This window comes from Ornithorhynchus anatinus, chromosome X1 (genome assembly GCF_004115215.2).
Source record: "Ornithorhynchus anatinus isolate Pmale09 chromosome X1, mOrnAna1.pri.v4, whole genome shotgun sequence".
Taxonomy (NCBI): Eukaryota; Metazoa; Chordata; class Mammalia; order Monotremata; family Ornithorhynchidae; genus Ornithorhynchus; species Ornithorhynchus anatinus.
Genome location: NC_041749.1, coordinates 43507883 through 43515673, shown reverse-complemented (window position 1 = coordinate 43515673; position 7791 = coordinate 43507883). Strand labels below are relative to the sequence as shown.

The window sequence follows — 7791 nt, the reverse complement described above, 5'->3', positions numbered from 1 at the left end:
GAAAAATGGGAAAAATCAATAAAGTAAATAACCTGCTGCACACTGGCGACTGACAGCTAAGTTGCTAGTTCAGCTTCTGTGCAATTTGGTGTCTTGTTTCCCAGGTCTCTGCAATCTGGAGCAGAACTGGGTCAATTTGAGGCCGCAGAGGCCTGGTTAGGGTTGGAGCAGGTTTGGGGGCTAGGGCAGAAGCACAGATTCTGGCAGGAATGGGCTAACCCCAGACATGCCCCTCCCACTGGTCTCTGGGTCCACCTGAGGCACAGGGTGTGGGTGAGGATGGTGGGGGCCATAGGCCCTGAGCCAGGCGATCCTAGGACCATCCCTCTTGTGGTAGCAGATGGGGCTGGAGGAGAGGGCAGCTGGATGTGGAGCTGGTCCTCGTGACTGCAGAGGAAGCAGCGGTGTATGGGCATGGCCCAGGAGATGAAGCAAGGGCCTGGGAATCAAAAGGACCTGAGTTCTAATTCTCTTTCCGCCACTTGTCTGCTGTGTGACCTTGGACAAGTCAGTTCACTTCTCTGGGCCTCAGTAACCTCATCTATAAAATGGGGATTAAGACTGTGAACCCCATATGGGACAGGGACTGTGTTCAACCTGATTACCTTGTATCTACCCCAGTGCTTAGAAGACTACTTGACACATAGTAAATGCTTAACAAATACCATCATTATTATTGTTATTAATAAAGTGTCCCAAGAACCCAGAATCCCCAGGAAGGACTCCCAACTCTCAAGACTTTCCATTACCCATAGCTTGGGGCTCCCTCTGATAGAGGTCTGAACATGCTGTGTTTTAGGCTTTCACCCAGATCCATAAAAAACAACACCCCCCCCAAACTCCCTCCCCCGCACCTCTATTTATATAACTCTATCTCTTGGTGTCTCTCTCTCCCCCCTCCCAATTTTTTCTCTCCCCCTCTCCCTTGGTCTCTCTCCTCCTGCTGTCACCCCTCCAGGACTGGTAGTCAGTCTGGTCATAGGCTTCATGCATTGACACCCCCACCTCTCTCTCAAGGAGTCAGAAGGGAAGGAGGGGTCAGAGGAGAATAAAGGGAAGGAAGTAACAGAGGGGAAGGAGGAGGTGAAGGAATAAGGAAAGGAGGAGGGGTAGGAAGAAGAAGAGGAAGAGGTAAAGGAGAAGGCAGAGAGGAAGGAGAAGGGAAGGATGAGAGCAGAGGGGAAGCAGAAGGGCTAGGAGGAGGCAGAAGGGTGGGTGGGGGGGTGGGGCCTATTAGATAGAGCACGGGTCTGGGAGTCAGAACGACCTGGATTCTAATCCCAACTCTGCCACTTGTCTGCTGTGTGACCTTGGACAAGTCACTTCATTTCTCTTTGTCTCAGTTACCTCATCTGTAAAATGGGAATTAAGATTGTGAGACTGATGTGGGACAGGGACTGTGTCCAAACTTATTAGCTTGTATCTACCCCAACACTTAGTACAGTGGCTGGCACATAATAATCACTTAACAAATACCATAAAATGGAGAGATAGGTAGAGGCAGAGGAGGAGGAGGAAAAAGAAGTAAAAGAGGAGGTGGGGGGCGAAAGAGACAGAGGATGGGATGGAGGAAAAGCAGGAGGAGAAGACAGGATGGGATGGAGGAAAAGGAGGAGGAGGAGATGGCAGAGAATGGGACGGAGGAAAAGGAGGAGGAGGAGAAAGAGGAGGAGGAAGAGGTATAAGGTGGGGAAGAGGGAAAGGAGGTGACAGAGATGATGAAGAGGAAGGAGAAGGGAAGGAAGTGGAATAAGAGGAAGAAAAAGTAAAAGAGAAGGCAGAGGGGGAAGAGTAGGCAGAGGATAGGGATAAGGGAAAGGAGGAGGCTGAAGAGGAGGATGTAGTTTACGTTGGGGATCCCAAAGACTCTAGTTTAATTACTAAGCATGTCGCCTTAGTAGTGACCTCAGGTGAATGACCTGATCTGGAGAGATGATGAATCAAAACAAATGCCAATTACTGACATTTGCGAGCCCAAACCCACATTCTCTGAGTATTAAACACTTTTTTCTTTGATGTTGGCATTTAGATCCGGGCTGCTTCTCAGTACCGCCCCCACCCCACCCCCCCACCCCTACCCCCGGCCGCCAAGGGCAGGCTCATTACTTCAGTGAGGAAATGCCTCATCTTTAGCCTTTGGACTAGAGCTTTGGGAAGCAGGTTGTCTGCAGCCAAGGATCAAACTAAGAAGGGAAAAGGGAATAATAAAAGTGGAAGAGTCAGTGAAACGCCAATCATCTAATCTTGCTGGAGCTTTGGGGAGTCACTGGAGGTTTTTGAGGAGGAAGGAATAGATTTGGATTGACATTTCAGAGAGTGGATTCCTGCACCGAAAGCTGATTCCTGCACCTGTGTGCAGGATTGGCCAAAGACAGGGAGAGGTTGGAGCTGGGAGGCCATTAAGGAGTCTGTAGCTGTTGCTCTGTTGGATTGTAATACCTGTGTGAACTGGGGCATTAGCCATAACAGTAGAGAGAACAGTAGAGAGAATGAGACTCTCTGAACTCCTTGTGGACAGGGAGCTTGTTAACTAACTCTTCTTATAGTGTACTTCCCCAAATACTTGGTACAGTGCTCTGCACACAGTAAGTGCTCTATAAAAAACATTGCTTGATTGATGACATTAGCAAGATGTAGTCATATCATTAAAGCAAAAGCAACCAAGTAACACCATTTCCTCTTAAGTGTCTATATCCATCAACCAATCAATTACTAATTCTTATTGAGTCCTTATTCTGTGCAGAGCACTGCACTAAGCATTTGGAAGAGTACAAGAGAGTTAGTAAACATGATCCCTGCCCTTAAGAAGCTTACAATCTAGTGGTGGTGATGCAAACTAAAATTAAATTGTAAGAGGAAGCAAACGGTTTAAAGGTATGTACATAAATTGCAGTGTATTATGACTATCCGAGTGCTTAGGTGATGTGGAATTGTCTAGGTAGCATTTGGGATAAATGAGGTGGAGAGAGGAGAAATTAATCAGAAAAGATCTTCTGGAGGAGATAGGCTTTCTCAAGGGGTTTGAAGATGGGGAGAACAGGGGTCAGCTGGATGTGAAGTTGAGAGGGAGTTCCAGGAAGAAGGGAAGATGTGAGCATGTGGCCAGCGAAGAGATGAAAATGAGATTATAGTGTATAGGTTGACTTGAGCTAAGCATGTGAGCAGGGGTGTAGTGTTAGAGGAGTGAGGATAAGTAGTTGGGACAGAAATGACTGAATGCTTCAAAGCCAAAGGTCAGGGGTTTCTGCTTGATGCGGAGAGGAATGGGCAACCATTGGAGATTTGGAGGATTAGGGAGGTGTGTGCAGAACAGTGCTTTAGAAAAATGATCCAGAAGCAGTATAGCCTAATGGAAAAGGCATGGGCCTGAGAGCCAGAGGACCTGGGTTCAAATCCTGGTTCCTCCACTTGCCTACTGTGTGACCTTGGGCAAGTCACTTTACTTCTCTAGGCCTCAGTTTCTTCAGCTGTAAAATAGGGATTCAATACCTGCTCTCTCTCCCCCTTAGTCTGTGAGTCCTTATGTGGGACAACGACTGTCTTTGACCTGATTATCTTATATCTAGCCCAGTGCTTAGTACAGTGCTTGGCATGTAGTTAAGCATTTCAAAAATCCCACATTTATTAATTATTATTAAGTTGGGCCACAGAGGGGAGAGACTGAAGGCAAGGAGGCCTGTGAGGAGGCTGATGTGATAGTTGAGGAGGGATATGACATGTGCTTGGACCATCATAGTGGCAGATGGAATCCTGAGGAACGGGTGGATTCTGAAGATATTGTTTAGGAAGAATTGATGGAATTTGGTGGCAAATTTAAATATGGGAATAGGATAGCATTGGCTCTTTTGAATAGGGTATGGCTGTAGTAAAGTATAGGCAGTCAAATAATTATTTAGAACCTCATGGTTTTTATGGATTTGTTTCAGTTTTTCAGAACTCTCAATGTTTGACATGCTACCAATCTCCCCATTCCCCATATACTGGCCCAAAATGTAAACTGTTAATTTTGCTGGAATCTGTGCATTAAGATAAATGATATTTTCAGTGTTTTGTCCATAAAACTGTGACTAGATGGCACCTCAGAGGTCCCTCTCACTCATATCTCTTACTTCTTTCAAACTGCCACCCAAAGGTCACCTCCTCCAGGAAGCCCTCTCAGATGAACCCACCCTATAACCTCAAGCCAATCCCCTCAGGCTTGCTGCAGAAAATGGAGGCATCGCTGAATGAATTGTGGTTCTTGCACTTTTGTCTTTTGTAAGTTTGTCAATACTGATTGACCTCTTCCAGTCATGTTTGGGGAATCTTGAGTTGTCTTTTCCCTATTAAGGTTGTACAGTCTTCCAGGGCAGGAATGATCCAGTGTCCTTCTGCTGTTCCTCTGTCAACACTTTGTCCAGCTCTCTGCACATAGCGGGTGCTCAATCAGTGCTACTGATGGAATGATTCCCATTCTCATCATCATTGGCAGCAGCTATGGCCAGAGGCGTAGACTAAAGGACTTTGCTGTGATTCTATCATATACAGAGTACTTCACTGGACACCTACCTGCCATGTTGAGAAGCAACATGACTTAATGCAAAAAGCACAGACCTAGGAGTTAGAGGCTCTAATCCCAGCTCTACCGATTGCTTGCTGTGACCTTGGGCAAATCACTTAACTTCTTTGTGCCTTGGTTTCCTCAACTGTAAAATGGGGATCAAATACCTGTTCTCCCTCCTACTTAGACTGCGAGCCCCACATGGAGCAGAGACTTTCTCCCATCTGATTAACTTGTATCTACCCTAGGGCTTAGAACAATGCTTGACACATATATAGTAAGTACTTAATACATGCTATTATTATTATGATTAGGGTTATTACCTATCCTGTGCAGACCACTGGACTGGACACCTACTTTGTGCAGAGTACTGTACTGGGTGCCTACCATGTGTAGGGGAGTTTCAAGTCCTGGAATCTTGACATTTAGCTGGGATTCTCCATTCCACTTCCCTGAGTTTGCCCATTGATGTTGCCATGAACCAGCCCCTCCTATGTGCTGCTTGCTGGCATGCAGAACAATTTCAAAACAATGTTCTAGTTTAGAGAGGAGTGAAGGTATAGGAACTGTTCTGGGTTTGTCTGCTTAGGGAAAATCCAGTCACTATCCAAGCTTAAAATGTCTTCATTGAATCCCTAAACAGGGTTAGATCTAGTCAACTTGCAGTCTTTTTTTATGGTATTTGTTAAGTGCTTACTATGTGCCAAGCACTGTACTCAGTAGTGGGGTAGGTACAAAGTAATCAGGTTGAACACAGTCCATATTCTGCATAGCACTCACAGTCTTAATCCCCATTTTACAGATGAGGTAACTGAGAGGTTAAGGAACTGGCCCAAGATCACACAGCAATCAAGTGGCAGAGCTGGGATTAAAACCCAGGTCCTCTGACTCCCAGGCCCATGTGCTTTCCACTAGGTTATGCTGCTTCTTCCCATGTTTCCAGTCCCATGTTGCCAATTCTGATTCCTTTAGCTTCTTCCCTGGAGAAATAAAAAAGCTGCTCCAAAGTGGCCAGTAAGGAATTAGGAAACAAAACAAAGGGCAGCATTTTGTCTTTACTTACAACTTGATTGACCAACATCTTGAACTCTGTGTGCAATTTGGGTCACTGTGCATTAGGAAGTCACAGAAGAGTTGGAGAAGATTCAGAGACAGGGAGCCACACTGGTGAAGGGAACAGGGAAGCTTCTGAAGAAGGAAAGACAACTGAAAAGATTAGGACTCCAGCCTGGAAAGGCAAAGACTGACGGGAGACATAATACTAAGGTGATACACCTTGAAAGAGATGGACAGAGCAAACCCAGAATGATTTCCCCCAAATATCACCCTACTAATCATCACCTCTTCAAACCTGAAGGTGGTAGATTTAACCGAAATGAAAGGAAACACATCTTGATCAGCAGTTGATATGCATATGGAATGTGTTACCCCAGGAAACTGTGCAGGCTCTGTAGGTTAAAAGGAGCCTGGACACATTCATGGATGAGAAGTTCACAATGGATTACTAAAGGGGAAAATAGTGATGGTAGATGTACCATGAGCATCACTGAGAATGGATGTTAAAGAGGACCACCATCACATGATCTTATGGCAAAAACACAGGCCTGAACATCATGAGACTCAGATTCTAAACCTGCTCTCCCATTGCCCTGCCTTGTGACCTAACTCAAGTCATTTCATTGTTCTGTCAGTTTACTTATTTGTAAGAGCAGATTAAGATATCTGCTCACCCTACTTTTCAGATTGTGAGTCTTGTATTAGTCTGAGATTGTGACTGATCAGATTATTTTATATCTACCCCAGAGTTAGGCAAAGTGCCATGGCATTTAGGAAGTACTTAATACATTTTGTGGGAGGGGTTTATGGTTTTTGTTAAACATTTACTAAGGACCACTAAGTGCTGGAGCGAATAGAAGCTAATCAGGTGGGATAGAGTCCATGTCCCACATGGGGCTCACAGTCTTAATCCCCATTTTTCAGATGAGATAATTGAGGCACAGAGAAGTTAAGTGCCTTGCCCAAAGTTACACAGCTGGTATGTGGCAGAGCTGGGATTAGAATCCAAATCCTTCTGATTCCCCCTCTCAGGATCGCATCTGGAGAGTTTCCAATACTCTACCTGTCTTAGCTATGGGAAGGAGAGTCAAGCAGAGGCATACCCATTCCATTCCTAGCTTGGGCAGTGGCTAGCTAGTGGAAGGCAATCTGTTACAAGTTAACACTTACCTCTGCTGGGCATCAGCGGCATGGAAGAGAGTTGAGGGTAGAGACTCAAGTTGACAGTGTGGAAGAAGGCAGTGGTAAACCACTTCTGTATTTTTATCAAGAAAACTCTATAGATACACTACCAGAATGATCACAGATGGAGGTGGGGGGTTCTGGGAAAGATGTGTCCGTGGAGTCGCTATAGGTAGGAGACAAGTTGACAGCATGACAAGACCTTCTGACTTCCAGGCCCATACTCTATCCATTAGGCCACTGTGCTTCTCACGTTGATATTATACTAATCATGTGATTCCTCCAAGTATCCAGTGGACACTGATGGGAGACTGAAAATTGGACTGGCTGAATGATTGGACTGAACCAGTCAGGGCAATTTTTATGTCTCTGTATTCTAGGTACCCATCTGATAATGTTAAAGAGCTACCCAATTTGAGAGAGGGAGAGGTGGATCACATGAGTCCCAGAGGCTCTTTTGAGCCCCAAGCTTCTACCCCTTAACTCTTAGGGTCCCACAGCTGATTGGGAATCTGAATCCTTCTTTTGAATCAGGTGACTGGAAGTGAATTTTGCCTCCACCATCTCAGAGGTCCCTATTGTAGTAATAATGGTGGTATTTGTTAAGCTCTTACTATGCACCAAGCACTGCATTAAGCACTGGGGTAATTAGGTACAAGGTAATTAGGCTGTATACAGGCCCTGTCCTACAGTCTAAGGGGGAGGGAGAAGTATTGAATCCCCATTTTATAATTGAGGAGACTGAGGCCCAGAGAAGTGAAGTGACTCATACAGCAGACAGTTGGCAGAGCTGGGATTGGAACCCAGATTCTCTTACTCTCAGGTCTGTACTCTTTCCACTAAGGCCATGCTGAGATCTTGTCCCACTCTTAGCTGAGAGGAACTCTGCTTTCACAGCAGTCTGTGGAGCAGGATTTTGCCTTATCTTGTCTCCTTCATACATTGCTACTGCAGGGCAAAGACTGGGCTCTGCCTCTTCCTTGACAGTGTCTTCAGGGAGGACACGAGGCTGT

At 45.6% G+C, this 7791-nt stretch overlaps 1 non-coding gene across 1 annotated transcript; it reads left to right on the top strand.

Moving 5' to 3' along the window:
- Nucleotides 1-6618: 6618 nt before the first annotated feature.
- Nucleotides 6619-6756, top strand: LOC114807132. Its single transcript, XR_003755185.1, has one exon. It is a non-coding gene; the product is annotated as a small nucleolar RNA SNORA7 (small nucleolar RNA).
- The last annotated feature ends 1035 nt before the right edge of the window (nt 6757-7791 follow it).